The sequence below is a fragment of the Tamandua tetradactyla genome, chromosome 20 (genome assembly GCF_023851605.1).
Source record: "Tamandua tetradactyla isolate mTamTet1 chromosome 20, mTamTet1.pri, whole genome shotgun sequence".
Taxonomy (NCBI): domain Eukaryota; kingdom Metazoa; phylum Chordata; class Mammalia; order Pilosa; family Myrmecophagidae; genus Tamandua; species Tamandua tetradactyla.
The window spans coordinates 18,326,189-18,350,340 of NC_135346.1; the positions used below are offsets into that span (position 1 = coordinate 18,326,189).

At 45.5% G+C, this 24,152-nt stretch overlaps 1 long non-coding RNA gene across 1 annotated transcript in view; it reads left to right on the top strand.

Moving 5' to 3' along the window:
- LOC143665025 (uncharacterized) overlaps positions 1-23,018 on the top strand; it is a 143,935-nt gene extending 120,917 nt beyond the window's left edge. The window contains exon 4 of the long non-coding RNA XR_013166713.1: positions 19,119-23,018. This is a non-coding gene — a long non-coding RNA (uncharacterized LOC143665025). The remainder of the gene's footprint in view (positions 1-19,118) is intronic.
- The last annotated feature ends 1,134 nt before the right edge of the window (positions 23,019-24,152 follow it).

The following is a 24,152-nucleotide window of genomic DNA, read 5'->3' on the forward strand; positions in this document are numbered from 1 at the left end:
CCATTGTGAAGGCTGTCTTTCTACTTTCTTGATGAAGTTCTTTGATGCACAAAAGTGTTTAATTTTGAGGAGTTCCCATTTATTTATTTCCTTCTTCAGTGCTCTTGCTTTAGGTTTAAGGTCCATAAAACCGCCTCCAGTTGTAAGATCCATAAGATATCTCCCAACATTTTCCTCTAACTGTTTTATGGTCTTAGACCTAATGTTTAGATCTTTGATCCATTTTGAGTTAACTTTTGTATAGGGTGTGAGAGATGGGTCTTCTTTCATTCTTTTGCATATGGATATCCAGTTCTCTAGGCACCATTTATTGAAGAGACTGCTCTGTCCCAGTTGAGTTGGCTTGACTGCCTTATCAAAGATCAAATGTCCATAGATGAGAGGGTCTATATCTGAGCACTCTATTCGATTCCATTGGTCGATATATCTATCTTTATGCCAATACCATGCTGTTTTGACCACTGTGGCTTCATAATATGCCTTAAAGTCAGGCAGCGCGAGACCTCCAGCTTCGTTTTTTTTCGTGTGCTGTCCATTTTTGAGTTTTTGTATCTAGTCCTGTTGCACAGTCTGTATCCCTTCAGCTTCAATTACCCATTGTCTTACCCTGTTTCTAACTCCTGCTGAACTCTGTTACCAATGACATATTTCAAGTTTATTCTCGAATGTCCGTTCACATCAGTGGGACCATACAGTATTTGTCCTTTAGTTTTTGGCTGGATTCACTCAGCATAATATTCTCTAGGTCCATCCATGTTATTACATGGTTCATAAGTTTATCTTGTCTTAAAGCTGCATAATATTCCATCGTATGTATATACCACAGTTTGTTTAGCCACTCTTCTGTTGATGGAGATTTTGGCTGTTTCCATCTCTTTGCAATTGTAAATAATGCTGCTATAAACATTGGTGTGCAAATGTCCGTTTGTGTCTTTGCCCTTAAGTCCTTTGAGTAGATACCTAGCAATGGTATTGCTGGGGCGTATGGCAATTCTATATTCAGCTTTTTGAGGAACCGCCAAACTGCCTTCCACAGTGGTTGCACCCTTTGACATTCCCACCAACAGTGGATAAGTGTGCCTCTTTCTCCGCATCCTCTCCAGCACTTGTCATTTTCTGTTTTGTTGATAATGGCCATTCTGGTGGGTGTGAGATGATATCTCATTGTGGTTTTGATTTGCATTTCTCTAATGGCCAGGGACATTGAGCATCTCTTCATGTGCCTCTTGGCCATCCATATTTCCTCTTCTGAGAGGTGTCTGTTCAAGTCTTTTTCCCATTTTGTAATTGGGTTGGCTGTCTTTTTGTTGTTGAGATGAACAATCTCTTTATAAATTCTGGATACTAGACCTTTATCTGATATATCATTTCCAAATATTGTCTCCCATTGTGAAGGCTGTCTTTCTACTTTCTTGATGAAGTTCTTTGATGCACAAAAGTGTTTAATTTTGAGGAGTTCCCATTTATTTATTTCCTTCTTCAGTGCTCTTGCTTTAGGTTTAAGGTCCATAAAACCGCCTCCAGTTGTAAGATCCATAAGATATCTCCCAACATTTTCCTCTAACTGTTTTATGGTCTTAGACCTAATGTTTAGATCTTTGATCCATTTTGAGTTAACTTTTGTATAGGGTGTGAGAGATGGGTCTTCTTTCATTCTTTTGCATATGGATATCCAGTTCTCTAGGCACCATTTATTGAAGAGACTGCTCTGTCCCAGTTGAGTTGGCTTGACTGCCTTATCAAAGATCAAATGTCCATAGATGAGAGGGTCTATATCTGAGCACTCTATTCGATTCCATTGGTCGATATATCTATCTTTATGCCAATACCATGCTGTTTTGACCACTGTGGCTTCATAATATGCCTTAAAGTCAGGCAGCGCGAGACCTCCAGCTTCGTTTTTTTTCGTGTGCTGTCCATTTTTGAGTTTTTGTATCTAGTCCTGTTGCACAGTCTGTATCCCTTCAGCTTCAATTACCCATTGTCTTACCCTGTTTCTAACTCCTGCTGAACTCTGTTACCAATGACATATTTCAAGTTTATTCTCGAATGTCCGTTCACATCAGTGGGACCATACAGTATTTGTCCTTTAGTTTTTGGCTGGATTCACTCAGCATAATATTCTCTAGGTCCATCCATGTTATTACATGGTTCATAAGTTTATCTTGTCTTAAAGCTGCATAATATTCCATCGTATGTATATACCACAGTTTGTTTAGCCACTCTTCTGTTGATGGAGATTTTGGCTGTTTCCATCTCTTTGCAATTGTAAATAATGCTGCTATAAACATTGGTGTGCAAATGTCCGTTTGTGTCTTTGCCCTTAAGTCCTTTGAGTAGATACCTAGCAATGGTATTGCTGGGTCGTATGGCAGTTCTATATTCAGCTTTTTGAGGAACCGCCAAACTGCCTTCCACTTCTTTTTTTTTTTACATGGGCGGGCATCGGGAATCAAACCCGGGTCCTCTGGCATGGCAGGCAAGCATTCTTGCCTCCTGAGCCACCGTGGCCTGCCCTGAATTCTTAATTTTATTCTATTGGTCTATATGTCTGTCCTGTGCCAGTACCATGGTGTTTTGATTTCTGTAGCTTTATAATAAGTTTTAAAATTGGGACATGTGAGTCCTCCAGGTCCATTCTTCTTTTTCATGATTTTTTTTTTTTTTTAATTAAAAAAAATTAACTAACACAACATTTAGAAATCATTCCATTCTACATATGCAATGAGTAATTCTTAATATCATCATCATGATGTTTTTTGGCTGTTCAGGATCTCCTATCCTTCCATATAAATGTGATGATTTTTGCAAAGAAGGCTGTTGTAACTTTGATTGGGATTGCATTGGATCTGTAAATGGCCTTGGGTAGAATTGACATTTTACAATATTTGGTCTTCCAATCATGAACATGGAATGTCCTTCCATTTATTTAGGCTTTCTTTTGTTTCTTTTGTCGGTGTTTTGTAGTTTTCTGTGTACAAGTCCTTTACATCCTTCGTTACATTTGTTCCTAGATATATGATACTTTTAGTTGCTATTTCAAATGAAATTTTAGTTTTAGATAGTTCCTGAAAGTGTATAGAAACACTACGATTTTTTTGTGTTGCTCTTGGAACTACAGCTTTTAAATCATCAGTTCTCAATTTTTTGTTGTTGTTGTTCTAAGGATTCCCCATTATAGTCTTAAAATTATTTGAGAACCTCTAATACAATTTATTTTTAATGCTTATATCTATCAATATTTATTATGTTAAAATTAAAACTGAGAAATTAAGTGGATATTTATTTATGAATCCATTAACATAACAATAGTGAATCATTTTATGTTAGTGTAAAAGCACATTTTGGTGAAAATAACTATATTGTCCAAAAATATATATTAGTGAGAAGAATGACATATTTTGCAGTTTTACAAAACTTTTAAATATCTGACTTAATAGAAGATACCTGGATTCTCATATATGCTTCTGCATTCAGCTTCAGTATATTGTTTTTGTTGAAGTAAATAAGGAAATTTTGGCTTCACAGAGTTGGAAAAGGGAAGAGTATTTTAGTTTTCAAGTAACTGCATATTTCTCTTTGATACTATACCAGAACTCCACACATGATAATTTCATAGATTAGTTGCAATGTGGAATCTAAAACCATGTCAATCAATTCCTACCCTATTCCATTAAAATCTATTGGTTTATCTTGAACTTTGAGTGGATTTTATAACATCACAGCAGTCTTCCAGAAAATATTGGTCCACTGAGTTAGATCTTCCAAATTCTGTTACGTTTTATTATATAATATTATACAGTATTTTTTGCTGATACTTGTTATGTCACCATCCACTCATCAGAACAATCTTTAAGTGTTGGGTAGCTGTTAAGCTCATGTAGGTGGAGACAGGTGTTCTGACATTCTAATTTTTGCTTGAAAGCTTGAATTTTATCATTGGACAAATATCATCAGTTGTTTTCTTTGAAGTGACAGGCTCATTTTATTCATTTTTGGAAAACTGTGCTGCCAAATACCCAAGTCTGAGTAATCTTAACTTACCTATCAGTCATTCTTTCAAGTAAATGTAGTGTTCCATGAGAAAAGAGGCTAGTTCAGCTTGAAACTCAAACAGTTGCATGAGTGCTTTTCCTGGAAACAACCACTGAAATTTGGAATACAGCAGCAGTGCTTTTGGTGTATTTCCTATTTCCTCAGACAGAATAACAACAAGTTGTACTCAAGGGTTGAGATTTAATTAAAATTAATATTTTTTAGTTCTTGATCAAGGATGTTCTGAGTAGAAGTGAAATTACTTTTCTGTAACTGTGACAGTGAAGCATACAGTAACAGTTTAAATCCATTGCCTGGGGTTTGCTAAGGTGATAGTTCTTTTATCAGTTATTGCTTTTGCATCATCGGTATAAATGTCAGAACAATGAAAAAGACAAATTATGTCTTAGAAGTATTATGAAAATATTTTTGACCTCATGGACTCTTCAGATGATCTCAGGGACTCCTAGGGGGTCTATGGACCACACTTTGGGAACTACTGCTCTAAATGATGTCTGAATTCCTCAGGGTTTGTGCCTTTATTCTTCTCACTCTGTATTCTCTCTTTAGGTGAACTCATCTACTGCCTTTGATCCTTGGACTGTCTCTGTGCAAATGAACCACATATTTGTTATCTCTACGCTTGACCTTTCCCATATATCCAGCTGCCAACCTGACAGACATGCACTTGGATGTCTCAAAGGCACCTCAAGAGTAATATATATAAGACTTCACTTGTGACCTTTCTCCCTTGTTGCCTTCCATCTGGTTATATAAGCTGGAATCCTTATCATCACATTTCCCTTCTTCCCATATCCAATCTATAAGCAAATCCTCTTAATTTTACCTCTGAAACATCTCTCTAATCCATCACTTCTCTCTCTCTTCACCACCACCCAAGTCAAAGGCACCATTATCTCTCACTGGAATTAATACAACAGTCTTCTTCAATCCATCCTTACTACAACTAGAGTGATTTTTTTCAAATTGCAAATCTGATCATATGAAAACCTTGCTTAAAATCCTTCAGTGACCTCCCATTTCTCTTAGGTTGAAGCATGGTCTCATTCCCTAATCTGGGTCAGGTTCTTTGTTATTTGCTCTCTTAGAACCACCGTCTTTTCCTTCACAATGCTTGTTAGGGTTTATACTTACATATTCATTAGAAGATTGTTTAATTAACATCGTTCCCTGACAGGATTGTAAATTCCATGAGAGCAGAGACAGCTAAACAGTGGACGTTTTATAAAATTTGCCGAGTCATAATTGAATGAGGCTTAGGACAGCTCCTCTGAGCATGAACTAATTATTGAAAAATAAGTCTTTTGCTCCTAGGCCCTTTTTGGAGGAAGACTTTTTTTTTTAACCGTCTCATAGCATTTCAAAGAAAAATGCTGCCTTGTCCCAGGCGTTCCATCAAAGTGTCCTCCTAAGCTTGGGGGCAAATTTATCTTCCTTTTGACATCGGATCCTCTCTGCTCCCCGTCACTCATGCTGCCAATAGCTCATGAAGGAGGTTAGCTAGCAATACCAGCTCTTTAGGATTATAAAGCAGAATACCTCATCTTTCCCTCCCACTAAGTGCTTGGCTAGGAGGCCCATTTCAACATGAGAGAACAAAATATATCAAGTGGAAGTGCCAAGAGGGAAACAAAAAGCAAAAACATCATGGTGTTTGTCTTCAGGGAGCCCTTAACTTCTGGAGAAGACAGGGCCTTATATTAGGGGTTTTTCAAGCTGAGGTCAATATAGCATTGGAAATGGCCTTTCCTAGAGGATAGGAGGGAAAAGGAAACCAACATTTATTAAGCACCTACTGTGTCCAAGCACTTTGCCTTTTGTTCTCTCATTTAGTCTTTACAACAGCCCTCTGAGTTAGGATTTATTATCCCATTTGAATAGATGAGGAAAGGACTCAGGCCAGGAAAGATTAAGTGAATTTCCCAAAGTTAACGGTCTATTCGACCTGTCTATCTACTTACTCTGCAGTCCCCTCTAAGGGACTCTGTATCAACCAAAACTTTACTACAGACCATATTATGTACTACATGAACTACCTCCCACCCCACACACCCCCAATTTGTTAAACCACTACTTACCCACTGCCATGCCCCTCTGCCTTAGATGACTGGGCCAAAGGGAGGCTCTGATCCAAAAAGAGTCCATTGCCTCACCAGTCACCTCTGACTTATGATCTGGTGCAAAAAGACAAGGTGGACCAATCATATTCCTCCTTTTGGCCATCTCTACCTAAACAAATACATCTCTAGCAGGGACCAGAGCCTGGAGGAAAAGCAGACATGTCCAGCATGGCTGAATCACACTAAGGGCTGATGAGCATGAGAAAGAAGAGTCATGATCTCCAGCTACTGTGGAATCTTAAATCCAGACTCCTCTTAGCTTCCGTACTTACCCCTCATGCATTCTGACCACTAACATTCTATGCTTGAGTTACTTGAGGGATTTCCTTTCCCGTAAATGTACCATGGTTATAAAGGGACAGAAACCGGACTTTAACCCAAGCTTGTCTGACTGCATAGCCCATGTTCTTTTCATTTTTCCATGCTACAGAGGGTAAGTCCCTGAGCAGTGTCAAGGTCCAACACCTTGGAAATGAACACAGCTTTGGAGATGAGAGACCAATTTAAAGAAGGATGTGTGAGGGACCCTCTCCTACTGGTTGTTATGAGATGGACAAAAGATTTACAATATATAATTTATTGATAAATCTTCTCACACATACAGTCCAACCATATCATATAATAATCAGTGGCTCACAATATCATCACATAGTTGTGCATTCATCACCATGATCATTTTTAGGATATTTGCATCACTCTGGAAAAAGAAATAAAAAGAAAAAAAAGAACTCATACATCCCACACCTTCATACCCCTTACCCTTTCCTCTCATTGACAACAGCATTTTAATCTACCCAATTTTTACCCTTTATCTCCCCCTATTATTTATTTACTTTTTTATCCTTTTTTTTTTTTTTTTTGGCTTGTCTTTCCATACCCTGGATAAAGGGAGCATCAGGCACAAGGTTTTCACAGTCACACAGTCACTGTATAAAAGCTATATAGTTATACAGTCCTCTTCAAGAATCAAGGCCACTGGAACACAGTTCAACAGTTTCAGGCACTTCCCTCCAGCCACTCCAAATGCACCATTAACTAAAAAGAGATATCTATATAATGCGTAAGAATAATCTCCAGGATAACCTCTTGACTCTGAAATCTCTCAGCCACTGAGATTTTATTTTGTCTCATTTCTGTCTTCCCCCTTTTGGTCAAGAAGGCTTTCTCATTCCCATGATGCAGGGTCCCAGCTCATCCCTGAGAGTCAGGTCCCATGTTGCCAGGGAAATTTACACCCCTGGAAGTCATGTCCCATGTAGGGGACAGGGCAGTGAATTCACCTGCCAAGTTGGTTTAGAGAGAGAGGCCACATCTGAGCAATAACAGAGGCTTTCCGGGGATGACTCTTAGGCATAATTATCAGTAAGCTTAGCCTCTCCTTTGCAGGAATAAGCTTCATAGGGGTGAACCCCAAGATTGAGGGGTCATCCTATTGAATTGGTTGTCCCCACTGCTTGCAAGAATATCAGGAATTCCCCAGATATGGAAGTTGAATATTTCCTCCTTTCTTCCCAGTCCCTCAAGGGGGCTTTGCAAATACTTTTTTATTCTCTGCCCACATTACTCTGGGATATATCAGGGCATTACACTAACCTGTACAAACCAACAAGATCTCACACGCTATTCAAGATTCCATGTAATTATGGTGTTCAAGTAAACTACACAAAAGATTTTGATTAATAGTGTCTGGCCTTGCTTTAGGAAGCCTTCCTGGGGCCTACAAACCATGCTGCATAGAACCCTTCCCACTGCTAACCACATTTCACTACATGTGACATCACATGCGAAGTTTTTAGTCATCAGTTGATGATGCCATTCCTATACTGGCCCTAAATCTGAGAGAGCTCTGGGCAGGAAACTACAAAAGCATAGGTTTTGGAATTGGGCAGACTTTAATTCAGATCCTCTTCCTGCCAGTCTGTCCTTGAGAAAGAGAGGACTGCTTTTGCTATCTTCTCCTCAGTGTCATCATCTATAGAAATGGGGATAACAATAAGAATCACATGAGATAAATATGCAAGACCATACATTGGGTCTCCTGTAAAGCAGGCACCTTATAAGTGCTGGTTTCCTTCTTCTCCCCTATACAGAAGCCAGGAACAAGTCAATCTCAGTGCCCTTAACCCAGGCAATCCTCTTGCCTTTCCTCCATCCCCCTGCCTCAAAGAACTGGAGGCCCATTTGGGGCAAGGATGTCCTGGGAGATCAGGACACTCCTGCAAGCTGAGCATTTTCCAGGCAAGAGGCCAAGACTTGAAGCTGCTGGGGCAGAGGAGAGCTGGGTGGTCCTGAACCTTAACCAGACCCAACTCCAGGATGCTTGGCCACTGGGCAGTGTCCAAAACTTTGGCTTCTGGTGAGAAGAGCGCCAGGCAGACTCTCCATCAGGGAAGAGTGGATGGTTGAGTTGCATGTCTGCTGGAAATTCCAGAGATAGTTGTCTGGAAAGGCTCCTAGCTTTCCAGCCATCATTTTTCTGATCACACTGCTAGCCATGCTTGGTATATATGCTGTATGGAGCTGGCCTGGTGCCCCCACCTCTTCCCCATAGCAACTCTCCTACTTCCTTCTAAGATGCTGCCTGTGCTAACATGATAATGCCATGTTATTGGCCAGATGATGACTTCAGCCAACTGCTTAGGCCCTCTGGAGTGGCGTCTGAGGCACAGACTTAATTTTCCCTGATGAGGAGACAGCCAGGGCCCAGAGCTGGAGCACACAGCACTGGCTGGGAAATTGCATCCAGGAAAGCACTGAGGGGGAAAATTGGAAATATCAGAATTTCCCAGGTTGCTGTTCCACAGGGGCCAAACATCGTTAGCAGCAGCACTAATTATGATCCAGGAGAGTCAGACCTGGCTGCCTAGCCTGCCAAGGCAGTCCTTGAGAGTTGCTTTGCCAGCCAGCAGGGCAGAGACAGAGCTTTAGTGAGGCTGGGCTCTGGGAGAGGAGACTGCAGGATCATTCAGACATATGGGGCAGGACTTGGGTAAGGTTTTGTTGCTGGGGTCCTCATGCCCTCCACAGTTTGAAACTATAATAGGAAGGTGGAGGTTAGGTTGCAGTAATGATTTCTACCTACCAGGAATTCAGAATTGTTTATACCCTGTCTCCTCTTTCTTTCTTCCTGCTGTCTGTTGTCCTCACTGCTCCACTGGAAAAAATTCTCTTGTCAGGGTCACCTGTTACTTCCCTATTGCCAACTTCAGCAATCATTTCTTGGTCCTCATCTTAATTATCCTAGCAGCAGCATTTGACATGAATGGTCACTAGCTCCTTCTCAAAACATTCTTCATTTGGCCTGTAGAATGCGCATCTCTGGGTTCTCCTCCTACTTCCTTAGCTGACTGTTTCTTTTCATCCCAAGCTCTACCCACAGGAGTGTCCCCACAACTGTCATCACACACTTCTCTACTCATGCTCACTCCCCAAATAATCTCAACATCTTACGACATTAAAAGCAAGCTATAAGTCAGTAACCCCCAAATGGATATCTTAGCCCCTATATTTCCCCTGAACTCTAGATTCATATCCAGCTACCTACTTGGCTTCTCCATGTGAATGTCACTCACAGTCCACTCAAACTCAGTGGTCCCCCAGCTTTCCCCATTGCAATAAATGCAACTCCATTCTACCAGGTCGCAAACCTTGCCATCATTCCTGGCTCAGCTGTTTGTTTCACACACAAACCCCATCCAATCCCTCAGAAAATGCCATAAGCTCTACCATTCAAGTCATCTCCAGAATTGATCACATATGTCCATTTAGACTGTCAGAGCCACCATCAGTGTAGCGTTTTACACAAGATAGAAGACTGTCTTTCAAGTATGAATTTATGCATAAGTAGTCTTGGGTTGGACCCAGGCTCCTTCTGGCTTCCTGCTCTGTCATCTTCAGCATGTAACTTCCATCTCATGGTCTAAGATGGCTACTCTAGCTGCCACCATCCATGAGATTCCAGCCAGTGGAAAGGGGAGAAGGAAGAAGTGGAGGGCAGGCTTATTCTTTTGAAAATATGACTTCGAAGTTACTATAATATATTACTCTTGTTCACATCCCATCTGGCTAGCACTTTGTCATATGGCCAAATTTAGTTAGAAGGAGGGATCTTGGGAAATGTAGTCCTTTTCCTGAGCAGCCATATACCAGCTAAAATGTGGAAGGAGATAATACATTTTGGGGGACAGTTAGTAGTAGTCTCTGCCATAGTTTTCCTGAGTGGTTTCCCTACTTCTGCTCGGTCAGTCACAATGACCTATAGGTCATTCACAATTCAGTAGACAGAATGGTCCTATTTAATCAGAGCACATCACTCTTCTGTGCAGAATCTTCCAATGAATTTCCATTTTGCTCAGAATGAAATCTAAAATCCTTACCATGGTTCACAAGACTCTGCCTAATTTGAGTGCCAGTATCTCTCTGATTCATCTCCTACCTCTGTCCCCTTTACTCACTCCACTCCAGCCACACCAGATTCCTTGTGCAATGTTTTCTCTCACCTCGGGACTTTTGCACTTGTTCCTTCTGCCTGGGACTTTCTACCCCCAGGTATCTGTTCAAATATCACCTCCTCAGAGAGGCTTTTCTGGGTCCCCACTCCTGCTATTCCTAGCTCCCTTACCCTATTTTGTTTTACTCCAAAGCAGTTAACACTGCCCCAAATAGTATATGTTTATTTCATATCTGTTTGTCCCCACTAGAACATAAGAGCTAGGGTCCTCTAACAGGTGCACTCTACATGCTTGTGGAATGAGTGGTTGGATGAGGATGATAGTGCATGGGCTGAAAGGCAGTTGGATAGGGAGGGCTTCTTCCCTGGTTACTTCAGGGAGGACCCATTTCTTGATCTCCTTTGTGATTCCAGGTTGGAAGCAGAGACTCCTTAGCTTATTGCTTCTGGGAGCCCCCCCTCAGTTCAATTTATCAAATATTTGTTAAGCACCTGGTGTGTTATGATGTGTTAGACATCTGATACAGAAAAGCAGCCTAAGCGAGAGACCCACAGTCTTGTTCCTCAGGAAATTTATGGATTAATTAGGAGCATAGGTTTAATCTTTTTTTGAGGGGGGGGGCAGGTAAGTGTGATCATTCAGATGTGGTATAAAAAGATCAGAGAAAGAGTGGCCTTCGCTTTCTTTATAATAGCACCATGAACTGGGGTGGCCTGGGCAGGTAGAGGGGATAGAGGGGTAGGGTGAGGGGAGGGTATGATGAGAGACTACACCATTATAGGTGGCAGTCAGTTCTGGGTTATAATGGGATTCTTTCTCTTACCCATTATGGATTAAGGCTTCACTCACTGCTTGTCTGTTTAAGATACAGTTTGAACCAGTTCTCAATGCAGGAAGGAAAAAGGGGTAAGAAGGGTGGGAAGGGAGGAGGGGTGGGGAATGGAGGGGATGGATGGAAGTGTTAGGGGCCCCACGTGTGAAAGCTTGGGCTGAGCAGGAGATAAATTACCTGAACCGATTGTTCTTTTATCCTTTCCTGCTCTGGGCAAAATGCAAAAGGTCACAGTTATTTTCCACAGTCTCATCTGTGCTGGGCCACTTAGACACTTCTCTGACATTTACAGCCCAAGGAGATCAGAGGCCTAGCTCTGGAAAGGTTCCATTTTCCCACCCTTTGGAGGAAGCTGCTTGTTGCATCCCCTTCTATTTCTTCCTTCTTGGGACATTCCCCTTCAGTCTGAGGGGAAGGGCCTGGAGCAGTGGCTTTCAAACTTCAGCATGCGTCAGAAACACCAGGAGAGCTTGTTAAAACAAGATTGCTTACCTCACCTTCCAGAGTTTCTGATTCAATAATATGGGGTGGAGTCTAAGAATTTACATTTCTAATAAATTCCCCACTGATGCTGATTTTTGAGAGCCACTGGCCTAGAGCTATTAATTTGAGTCTAAAAGATGTCCGGTCCTGGACTTCAATCTTTCCTCCTATCCCCAACCAAGGGGAAATGTACTTCAGTTATAGAAAGAGTCATTTAAATTCAATATCAAGGACTTCCTGACCATCAAAATTGTTAAACTGGCCAAGGCAGGCCCAGTAATCTCCCTCCCTATAAATCTTTGAGAATATCCTTTCCTCCCATGTGCCTGGATGAGTGAAGATCTGTTCTCCCAAATATTCTCCCTCTCTGTCTCCCTCCCTCCCTCTCCCCCCACCAACCCCAAACCTCTTTCTTTCTCTCTCTGTCTCTCCTCCCAGAGCAGGAAATCCCTGGACTTGAGAATTTCAGAAACTGTTGCAGGTGGAGGATGGTAGAACCATAGATGCAGAATAGGCAAAGAGACTGCCTTTGCCTTCTACACTTGTATTTCTTTGAGATTAAAATATTTGTTTCTTCCTATGCTCTGCTCATGCCCACTCTGAGAAACCATTTATACTTAATGTCCCCATCCCATTAGCATCCCGGTATGGGGCTCTGCTAATCAGGCTCCTTAATGGCAGTACAGTGAAGAGGGAGTCTGTGAGTGTCTATATTTTACCAGCTTCCCAGACTCGGCTGGAGACGAAGCAAGAAGTGTCTAGACAAAGATCAGGGTCCAGTAGGCTCAGAGGTGACCTGAGAATGATTCATGACAACTTAGTGGAGTCTGACCTCATGATGACCTGACTTCCCACCTCCATTTTGGTAGAGATGCCAGAGTAGGTCCTTTGGGCACCTTGGCTGAAGCAGAAAGACCCCTCATTCTCTAGCCTTCTCTACCCTCAAATTAGAAGATACCTCCTTTGGAAATGGCCCTCATCCAGCATTTACTGAGCACCTTTATGTTTGAAAGACTTTCTCCTGCATAACCTGCTTCCCTCTTCAAAATCCAAAAGCCCGTACTTTATTCTGCCACCAACAGCGTTTGACCTGGAATCTAGGGGATTCTTAAGGATCCTCCAGCTCTAAGACTCTGCGATTCTGTGTCAGCTGCTACTTCTGCAGCCACTCCTGAAGAGTTTGGCTTCTGTGGCTTTGATCTACAGTGGAAACAAAAGGGTATTTGGAGTAGCCTCATTTAAGGGTAACCAGATACTATTCTCCGGGGAGAATGCCTTGAATCCAATCTTGAAATACTTATCTGTTGCTCCTCTTGACATCTTATGATGCATTTGGTCCTGCTAGACAACTCAAACCACTGGCAGTTCCACAAGATGCTGGGAGGAAAAGATACTCCCTTCTCTCCTGAAGAAAACACTTCAGAAAGTAGCTGAGTTTCTGCTCTAAGAGACAAGGGAGTTGGAGGGAGCTAGAAAGTGCCGGCGACTCATTCCTGCTCATCCTCCTTTCCGTTTTGGTAACTCCAGGGCCTGTTGAGCACTTCGAAGAGCAACCCCAACACTAAGACCAAACAGCCATCAAAATTACAGGATTGGATGTTGCTGATTTTTCTGCTTCCAGGCAACAAGAACCCATATAGGCACCTCTGTTCCTGCCACCAGTAGCTGGCTGGTTGGCCGAGAGCTCAGTAACCTCCTCTTTCCTGCTTCTTCCATCCTGGCTCCTCAGCCTCAGGCCTGAGCCATGGGGAATCCTCTCCAATCTGCTGGAACAGAGCATCAGAAGCTGCTCTGGTGTGGTCTGAGCAGCCAGCTCCCCAGCCAGCTGCTGCTGAAGGAGGCTCCGATGTCAGTAATCGGTCCACAGCATTCTTCCACATGCCAGTCCTTTCATGAGAGGAGGGGTGACCATTTAGAAGGAATCACATCTGAAGCAAGCAATTTGGAGAGAGATGGAGAGAACAGAGGAAGGGAGAAGTGCTCATATTACCAATTGGGTAAAGCCAGCTTCTGCCAGGCACATTTGTATTCAAACTTTTCCCGTGGCCCAGTCTTTCCACATGGCCAGCTCAGTTCCATCTGCCCATGGACCTCTTTTGGCCTCTCCTACTCCTGAGCCCCATAGAAGTGGCAGCTCTTCCTTTCCTGGTCCCTTCTATCTTCCAGGTCCTCCCTGGCCCATCTCCAAGATGTATAAACCTCCAGCTGGCAATGTGAGCAGGCAGGCACTAGAACTGTGGGTTTGAGCTCATGGATTTGTGTTCCAGAGCCAAGGGTAGGTGGGCACCCTTAGCAACTAAAATATCACCTGCTTGCTGGTCCCCTTCCCTACTAGGACATGATCTCCCAGAAAGAAGGCTTTGGAGGTGAAAGACCTATGTTTGACTCAAATCTGTCATCTCTTTGTAGGTGGGTAACTTTGAGCAAGTGGACCCTTCTAAGCCTCCACTTCCTCTTCTTTAAAGTTAGGGTATTCAGTGGGATAAAGTAAGAGGAATGAGTAAATTAGATGCAGATTAAATAAATTAGTGCAGATCCTTTTCATGCCTGGCCCCTTTGGGTCTTCCTGGGTGGTGGTCACACAGGAGAGATTTGTCATCAGCCCGAGGGGTTGGGATGTCCCCAGGAGGCAGCACACCCTGTCTAGGAGCAGCTGGAGCCCTGAAACCTCAGAGAAGGCTGGGTGAGCCCACATCTGCTTTGTCTTTCCAAGAACTCAAGGGAGGAGTGGGTGGACAAGAACTTAGGTCAGAGGAGACACTTTGGTGGAGGTGGATTGTAGGGATGAGGCGGTGGGAGAGGCCCCATAGTATGTGTGTGCAGTATTTTTCCTGCCCGGCCTTGCCTGGGTTTGAAAAGGAATCCCCACTAGAGATTGATGTCACAGATTTGCCTTCCCCTCCCCCAGCCTCATCCTTGGTGATTTAAAGAAATTATTTGGACACAGAAGTTAATGGAAGTAGGTTGCTAGTGTGTGGGCGAATCCTTCACTGTCTCCCTGCATTCTGAGAGCAGATCTGTTTTTAAGATTGAGTTATCCTGGAGTGACTTTCCAAGGTCTGAGATGTATGTATAGGCTACCTTGGGATAGCAGGGCTGGTAACCACCTGGGCAAGGATTTTGGGAACCTGGGGCAACTGCAAAGTGTCTGTAGAGATTGGCTGGAACAGCTGCCCTTTTGTTTCTTTAATTATGGGGGAAAGGGAGGGAGAGGGTATTGGCAGTGCTGGGGCTGCTCCCACCCCCACCTCAAGCTGTCTCCTGCCCCAGAAAGTAGGTTCTTCCCCAGCAGCCCATTGCTCGGGATGGGGGAGGGCTGTTTGTGCAGCTGTCAGTGGCAGTGATGGCAATGAAGGAGGGGAGAGGGGGCTGTCTGATGGAGTAGTCAGAGAAGGGAAGAGGACCAGCTCTTCTCTCTTCCATCCCCAACCCCCATTCTTGGAGCTCAGCCCTTTCTGGAGGTGGCATTCAGGGAGGGAGCTGTTTTGAAAGCACAAAAACCTGGGGCTAGAGGGCTTGAAGGCTGGGGTGGGGGTGGGGGCAAAAGGATGTGAGGAGGGAAGGTAATTATGCAGGTGGGGGTGAAATGATGTGAGCCAAGAGAGGATTGCTGTCCCCTCCAATCCCACTGTCAGACTTGCCCCACAATCTAAGTGTGTTGTGTGTGTGTGTGTGTGTGTGTGTGTGCGCGCGCGCGTGCGTACCCAAGCATGCATGCCTACGCCTACATTTAGTGTGAGCGTGATGCAGCTAAAAATGTTTAGAGACAATACTGAGCCTTGTTCCCCACCTCATCAGCCGGTCAGATGGTTTCTCTCAGATATTTACTTGTGTCTTATTCTCTCTTCTTTCTCTTCCCTCAGCATCCTTTTCTTCTCTCACCCCACCCCATCCTGAATATGGGAAGCATTAGCGAGAAGACCCTCCCTGTTGCCAGGATGCAGACATTTTTCCCTTCAGCTGCCAGGATTCACTTACTGTTCAGGATGCAGCAAGATAGGTTTATATCAGACTAAAGAAAGAACTGGGAGTGGGAAGTCCCGGAGAGAAGGCAGCCACTACACATGGGCTGTGGAATCTTATAGGCGAATAGAATGTTAGAACTAAAGAGACCAGGGGAATAAGCTGGTCTCTCCTGTGCTTACAGACAACGAGCCTGAGGTCCTTTTGGAAACAGGTATTATTATCCGCCAATGATAAATCTGAATGCTTACCACTCATACCTGGGGGAGCTTCTGGGGAAAAGCAGGGTCTCCTCACCTTTGTTCCCCAAGGCTGGCAGAGGCTTATCCTCGGTGAGATGAATCACTGCAGGTCCCATAGCCTCTTCTCTCTTGGGCTGGAAGGAGGAGGCTGGTTTTGCTACATTTTTCTCCTGAAGCTGGGGACATCTGCAGGCAGGACAGCTGTCCTCAGAGCTCCGGGGCATGTGCCCAGAGGCCTGGCTGCAGGACCCTGGGAGTGACAACTTGGGAGACCTTTTCTCAGGTCCATTGTCTCTGGACATCACCCTCCCCGGTTCCTGATGCCCCTTGGGGATGCTCTAACTCAGGGTTCAGCAATAATAAAGGGGGCAACCTAAACGTGGTCCCTTATGGGTAGTCTCTTCCTGAAGCATCTGTTTTGGGGGTTGGGCGCTGCAAGTAGAATCTGCTTCTTTAAGCACCCTTGCTCTACCCTTGTCTGGCTTTGGCTAAACCAGACAGCAGGGGGCGCTCCTGGGTCATCCCAAGGAGATTCTGGGCTGCAGTCTTCAGCAGTGTCAGGGAATGTTGGGAATTTTGTCTGTCCATCTGTCAATCTGAAGATGAGCTGGGAAGACCCTTCTAGAGCTGAAAGCAATCTTTCTCCAGTAGGAAGAGACAAAAACGTGAGAGAAAATTGGTTTTCTGACTTGTCCTTGAGATTCCTTGGGCTGGAAGGGACCCAACCTCTACCTCTGGTCGATCAGCACATGTGGCAGGATTGGGCATATCTCCTCTGGGAGCCATAGCCAAGGCCTGGTTGGTCCCAGTTTGAGGACCGTATGTCTCCTGACTCCTTGCCAGTCCCTAGCATCCAACTCTGGCTTGGCTATCTTTGGGGAACTGAATGTCTTGGTTTTCTTCGAAATTATTTCCAGATTAATGCGTGTTGTTCTTTCCCATGCCCTGCCCACTAGGTTCTTCATCATGTTAAAAAAAAAAAAAAAAGGCTTCTTTCTTTCTCCCAGATCTAACACAACCCCCTGGCTGCTCCTGGACCTATCTGGGAGTAAAATAGGGATAGAAGGCAGGGAGTGCTAGCAGGTTGGTGGGTGTGGCACAGCTGGATTTTCTAGACAGCAGCTAGCTTGGGAAAACCCAGAAGGGGGTAGTCTTCCAAAATGTCCCACTCCTGCTTCCTTTCCACTTGTCTCTCCCTGGCTTCTTCATCTCCTACCCTGTCATCCCAAAGCCACCAACCAGACCCTTAGGAATTCCTCCTTCCCAATAACAGGTCTGGTATAGAGATTGGTTTATAGGCACAGGGAGGATAGAATGCCTGTATATGGTTACACGGCCCCAGAAGAAAAGCCCAGCCTTTTTACTTCTAGCACCTCTAATTTCCTGGGGGGGATGTTCAGGGTGTGGTAGCTGGTGTGGAGGATGGGATCTCTGGGTTAGAGACCAAGGCTGTGTTGCCAGTGGAGCTGGGGAGACAGGCCCAGTGTGTGCATTTGCTTTGGGGAAGGACATGCCCAAGTCATCCTCAGGTCTGATCCCTGCCATCTGATCCCAGCTCCACTGGTCTTCCCTAGAGTATAGATCTACAGGAACTACTAGGCTGCTAGGGCTCTACCCCATCCCTTAGGGCCCCAGGGGTGCCCTGAAAATTAAGACAGCATCTTTTCTAGGCTGGAGAGGAGGGGGAAGGGAAAGACAAGCCCATGTTGGGGGGGCCTGGGAGGGTCTGACAGGAGGAGAACTGCCCTACCCTTCTCCAATGTCCTAAAAGTCCTTTCGGCCACCAACTCTATGCCATTTCACCCCACCTCCACTGAGGTATCAACTCTCAAGCTCTCTAGGACAGGGTAGGATTGGAGGCCTTTCTCTGATTGAAAATCTGAAGGAAAGCAAATTCCATAGCTTGCCTGTGCCCTGTGACTCTCAGCTCTTTGAAGTAAGAAATTCTTCCTGGAATTTTACCTAAATTCTTCTGGCTGCAGTTCTAGCCCACTCTGTGATTGTGGCACACAGTGGAAATCCCTGGGGTACCATCTGTGCAATTCGTTGGTGTTTGGACCAGCACAGACATGTGGAAGGGCGGCAGTAAGGTAGATGGTCAGTTGCAAGGCCCTCTGTAATCAGCCCCAAGTGCTCCATGGCTTGATAGCAGACAGGTGAGGGGTGGAAGGTGGAGGAGAAGGCCCAGATGGGACTGGTCTCAAAGGCTAGAAAGTGTGGTTGAGCCCAGGAGGAGTGTTGGTGTTTTCAAGGTGGAAGATGTTGAGAGTTTGAGAGAGTAGCCTGCCCTACTCAGCTGTATCTGAGGTCTCCTTTCCGAAATGAGGCCTCAGCTGGACCAACAAAAGATAGGTCCTTTAAGAGGCATCAGAGCCCCCACCCAAGTGGTCCTCTCACCCAGTTCCTTGTGTCTCTCCCCCAGCCAGACATCTGTACAGGGACAGAACCTTTTCCCATTCTAAGTGGCCATTTACTCCCTTTCTCCAGGATACTGGGCATTAGATAGAATAGACATCAGCCTGCTCAGGGAAACTCAGGCCTCTGGAATGGAATGAGGGAGTGCAGAAGTCAAGGACTCATTGCTGCTCTGGAAGTGAGGAGGAAGTTCGCCAGGACTGCTCAGTGGGAATGACTGCTCCCCACTCCAGTTCTAGAAGCCATTTTCAGGACCCCGCATGCTGGCATTGGCTCTCCAGCCCTTGCAGTTTTCATCGGGGTTGGGGTAGGGAAAGGAAGGAGAGATGGAACTCTGAATAAAAGCTCCTATTCATTGGGCACTTGCCCTGGGTTAGGCAATGGTCTAAGCATTTCACCTGCTTTTGTCTCAGGTAATCCTCAAAAACCCATAGAATCATGTCTAATTATGATTCCAATTTTAGGTAAGTAAACAGAGGCACATGCCTAATGATAGTAAATATTAAAATAGTAATAATAATGATAAAATTTTGATAGTCTTTTTTATGTTTTTTAGGTTACCCAGTGCCAAGCCCTGTGCAAGCACATTAGATGCACAGTATTAAATCCTGGAGAACCACCGTATTATCCACATTATACAGCTAAGGAAACTGAGACTCAGAAAGAAGTGACTTGCCCAAGGTCATGGAGTCTTACAAAATGTTCAAGCCAGGAGTTAAACCATTTCTGTCTGATTCCAAATCAGCCCATACTCATGCTCCCTTAGCAATACTGTCTCTCTATGGAGAGAGTAGGTGGTTATGGAAGAGACATCCACTGGCCTTTAAGAGCAGGGCTGGGCCAGGAGTTGCAGAATCTGGCCTGTGGGAAGTTGTGGAGGAGCCTCCATCTACCCCATTCCACCTGTCAATGAGGGAGGCTTTGATGCTTTCTTTTTACCCACGTGGGACTGAGCTATGTAAGACAAACCTATAACCCATAGTAAAACAGATCCTGGAACAAGGAAGCAGGGACTGGCAGTTTGTATGGGGCTGCTGTCAATCTTTGCTCTCTTCATTGCTGCAGGGCTTGCAAGGCCCTAGTTGCCTTGGTAACTTGATGGGAAGGTTTTGAGGCTTCCTGGAATCAGAGGACTATGGAGGGAAGAACCAGGCTCTGCTGGCCTACTTGTCACAAAAGAGATCAGCCTCTGCCAGAATTCACTGCCCTTGCCAGCCAACCAGTCCTTCCTTGGGTCTGACCTCAGCTTCTTCTGCTGCTTTCTGCAGGAGATTTGTACTGTGGCCTTTGGGGTTAGGCCCGAGAGGAGGGAGCCATTAGATGCTGCTCTGCCCTTGGAGTTGGCTCTCACTGTTGCCAGAGCTAACTGGACTCCTGCTTGCTCCTGTGCCCTGGCCCTGCAATCTTAATTGGTTTTATGAAGTTCAATGCCTGTTTTTTATGAGACAGATAATTACAGCAAGGGGAGGTCAGGCCCTCCTTTGCTGGACTTGGCTGGGCCTCTGGAATTGCTGACTCCCCATTCAGCACCAGGCAGACTGATGGGATCAGGGTGGGAAGGGGCAGCCAGGCCTGGGGGACACTAACCATGGGAGGAGGGACCTGGGCCTCCAGCCTTGTATTCCCTGTGGTAGGATCAGGGAAGAGGCTGTACCACCAGTCTCTTCAAGGACCCTACAGATCTGACAGGTGTTTGTGGATGCGGTCTTTTTGGGGATATGAAGATGAGACAGCAGGGGTGTGAGGTATGACTACCCTTCCAGGGGCCTGTGGTACTTCCTCAGGGCCCCCAGTGTGGGTGGCTGGGAGGGTTTCTAGATGGGATTGTCCCTGGTTGAACCAAGAGATCTACAGTCTTGACACCCACCACTTTAACCCTGAGGGTTGTTTCTTCCTTCTCCCAGTCCCCTAGTATTCTTCCTTTCCTTTCTCCCACAGTTTCAGTCTGAAATATGTCCTTTTCCTTCCTAGATCAGTCTATCTGTCTTTGTGTTTCTCTCTTGGTCCTTCTCACTTTTACCCCTAGTGCTAGATATCTCTCTGTGTCTGTCTCTCTGTCTGTCTCAATCTCTCTCTGTTCCTTTGTTTTCTCCTCCCTCCTCCTCTCTCTTTTTTTCCCCAGGTGGGAAGGAATTGACTTGCTGCTTGATAGAGGGTAGCTCCACTCCCAGACTCACTGCTGGCACAAGCTGGATCTGAGGATAGTAGGGAGATGATGGGGGTGGGGGGTGGAGAATGCAGGAAATTCCACTGATATTGGGGTCTCACTCTCTCCACCACTGTGGCCAGAAGGAGCATAGTGTGCAAAGGTTTAGGTGCTTCTCTCCAGGCTGGGAGCAGCTCTCCAGGATTCTGACTCCCAGAGAGGCTGAGATGTTGGCCCTGGTCACTACAGCAGGTCAAATAGATGTGTGCCCTATTACCCTGGACCTCTGGAAAGAAGCCTTGGCAACCTGTCCTGGCTCTAATTACTGTCTGTCTGTCCTTATTTCCTCCTCCAAAGAGGGAGAGGGCTGGCTTATTTGGTGGCTGGCCTGCTCACAGCAGGCGCATAGTGACACTTTCAGACCCATTGCTAGTTGCTAGTTATGGTTGGCTGTGGGAAGGACAGAATGACCTCAGGAAGACCTCTACCTACTCTATATACTGTCAGATACCAGCCTTTCCTTGCTTTCTCACTCTGTGGCCAAATCCTCACGTGCTGGGCTCTTTGGAGTAAACCTAGCCTTGCAGGGAAACAAGAAGAGATGCATGAGACTGAAGCTGCCCAGGTCAGGAGGGCCCAGAATCCCTGACTGTGTGGATGCCCGGCCCTCCTCTTTCTCCATTTAATTAACTAATGTCTATAAAGGGCTGAGCGGCAGAAAAGCCCTGTACAAATGTTGAGCACAATTTCATTTCCAAGATTCACCAAGAACATATTTGCGGACTTGAGCAAAAGGTCATTGGGTCTGCCTGGGACAGAGGAAGGACTCCCTGCAGGTCCCACAGGGAGGATCACCTGGGAGGCTGGGGCAGGGGGAGGAGAGGCTACAGTGGGGTCAGCGTCCCTAGCTCCTTAGTCCACAAGGCGATCATCTTGGCACCATGCCTACTTTGTACTGCCCCCACCCTGTAACTCCAGGGTCCTGGAAGCTGAGCCCCTCTCTCCAGCAACCACCCTCAGAGCCTTGCCACTAGGAGATTATGCTAATTCTCACAATAGCTAATATTTATTGAATACTTACTGTATGCCAGGCTGTGCTAAGGGGGCTGGAACTCTCTGGCTTGCGGAGGAGGTGGCTGCTCCTCAGCAGTGAGGTGGAGGAGCTTTGCCAGTGTGATCCTGTGGGCAGCAGGCCCAGGTCTTTGTGAAATCTCTCTAAAACCTTTAGGAGAGGCTAACATTTATCTTCTCTGACCAATGTGAGGAGTTTGTGCTTGGTGATGGCCCAGTCCCACAGACTGGATACTCTGCAAACTTCTGGACTCTCGTCTCCTTTCCCCAGTGACAGCCATGGTCAAGTGAGGGCAGGAGAGCAAGGCAAGGAATGGAGGGTTCAGGGAGAGGTGGCAGAACATACTGAGGATTCTGACCAAATCTTTTCAGTGCCTTTTGGACCTCCTTTGTCCCTATAACCTGAGCCCTCTAAAATCTGAAGAGAGCTGAAATGGGCTTTCTGAGAGATCGGGTCCTTGAGTCCCCAAGCCTGGGCAACCTCCACTCTGTCCCAATCACTTCTCTGGCTTCTCTCTGGAGCCTCTGTGTCATCAGTTCAGTATCATTCTGATAAAAGTCATTAGTCCTTGAAAAAGCATGATTCCCTAGCTGAGGCTGCACCCCTCCTGCTCCCAGCAACATAAGGAGGAGTACAAATGGATGGAGACATAGGAGTGTGCACATATCCACACAGAACAGGTAAACACAATGACACTTGTTCCCAGAGGTGTGGGATACAGTCCACAGGTACGCACAATAACAGGGATGTTTTCATGTGCCTACATGTAGTAATACTTGGTCACCAGAGCATCACTGTAGTCACATTCAGTTGCTTACAGACCCAGGAATTCTCTCAACCTTTAGACCCATGATGCAATATCCAGCATCCTCAGGCTCCCCAGACTCTGGGGGTGGAGTGGAGGCTGAGGTTAGAGATCACCGCGTTCTGTTAGCCACAAGAATCATGTCCTGAATCTAAAAGCACAAGGACAGGGATGCTGTGGAGATGGTTCCTGACATTTCCCAGCCCCTCCTCCGCAAGGAAGCTCCTCTCAGTCAGTAAAGCCATTTAGGAATTAGAGCAGCTTGCTCAATACCTGCTTATTCAAATGCATTTTCTTTGTGAATATTATAATGTATGGAAGAGCTTCCCCCTCAGCTCCCCTTGCTGTCCCCAGCTTGGCCCACACATCCCCTCCTCCTTTCATGCTCTTGTCCTCTGTCTCCAGCAGTGGGCACAGCTATCAGTTTGGGCTGGCCCAAGCTTGGCTGGCAATCCAGGGACCTTGTTGGGAGAAAGGGGTATAGGGAATGATGGCTGGGGCAGAAGTCTTCCCAAAGGAGAAAGGTAGGCTGAGGCCCTGGGGGAACCCTCCTTCCCGCTTCCCCCACACCCCCAGCACTCCTGTAAGCTAGTTCTAGGGAATCTGACTAGCTTTTGCCATTTGCAAATGGGGGTAGGAGTAAGTAAAGTCAGCTTCAGCTTGTAAAACTTCCTCTTGGCAGCCACTCCTCACACATTCAGTTCATTCAAAGAATATTTAAGGAACACCTACTATATTCCAACTTTATGCTAAGTACCTGGAATATGGTAGTGAATAAGACAATGTGGTTGCTGCCTTTACAGAACCACAAACAAACAACAAACAAAACGCACGAGGAAACCAGCAAATTGATCTAGAATTATGAATTGTGATAAGTATTATGAAGTGAACGAACAGGGTTTTGAGATAGAAATTAAGAGAGCAGGGCCATAGGGATCTACTTCAGGTGGGGTAATTAGAGCAGATCTGGAAGATAGGAGCCAGGGGAAGAGCATTCCAGACTGTGGGACTGCCAGCGCAAAGACGTGGTGGCAGGAATGTTGAATAAATAGCAATATGGCTGGAGATGATGTGGGGACGAGTGGTATCCAGTGAGATTGATATGACTAAGGTGGGCAGGCTCCAGTCTTGTGAGCCATGATGAAGAATTTGGTGTTATCCTGAGAGAGAAGGGAAGTTTAAGAAGAGATTTAATCAGGGGAACAAGAAGTGTGTTCTGATTTCCATTCAGCAAAAAGATGTGTTGGAGGGGTACTAGTGATGCAGTTAGACCAGTGAGGAGTCTATTGTAGCCATTCTGGCAAAGAGGGGAGGGAAGTGAGGCATCCACGTTTTTTAAAAAGGAGGATCATAGTCTTCAAGGGACCTGCTAGTTACCTATCAAAAATTCCTCTTTTGATTTGCCCTTTAATCCCCCCAAGGTACACCATGGGATTTTCCATCCCAGCTCAGGGCAAAACCGGCTGGAACCTCCTCATCCCCAGTTCAGCCCCAGATGAGGGTGTTGTTATTCCAGGCTTCTCCCAGGAAGGTGCCCACCTGCCTCTTTCTGGCACATCGTGGGGGC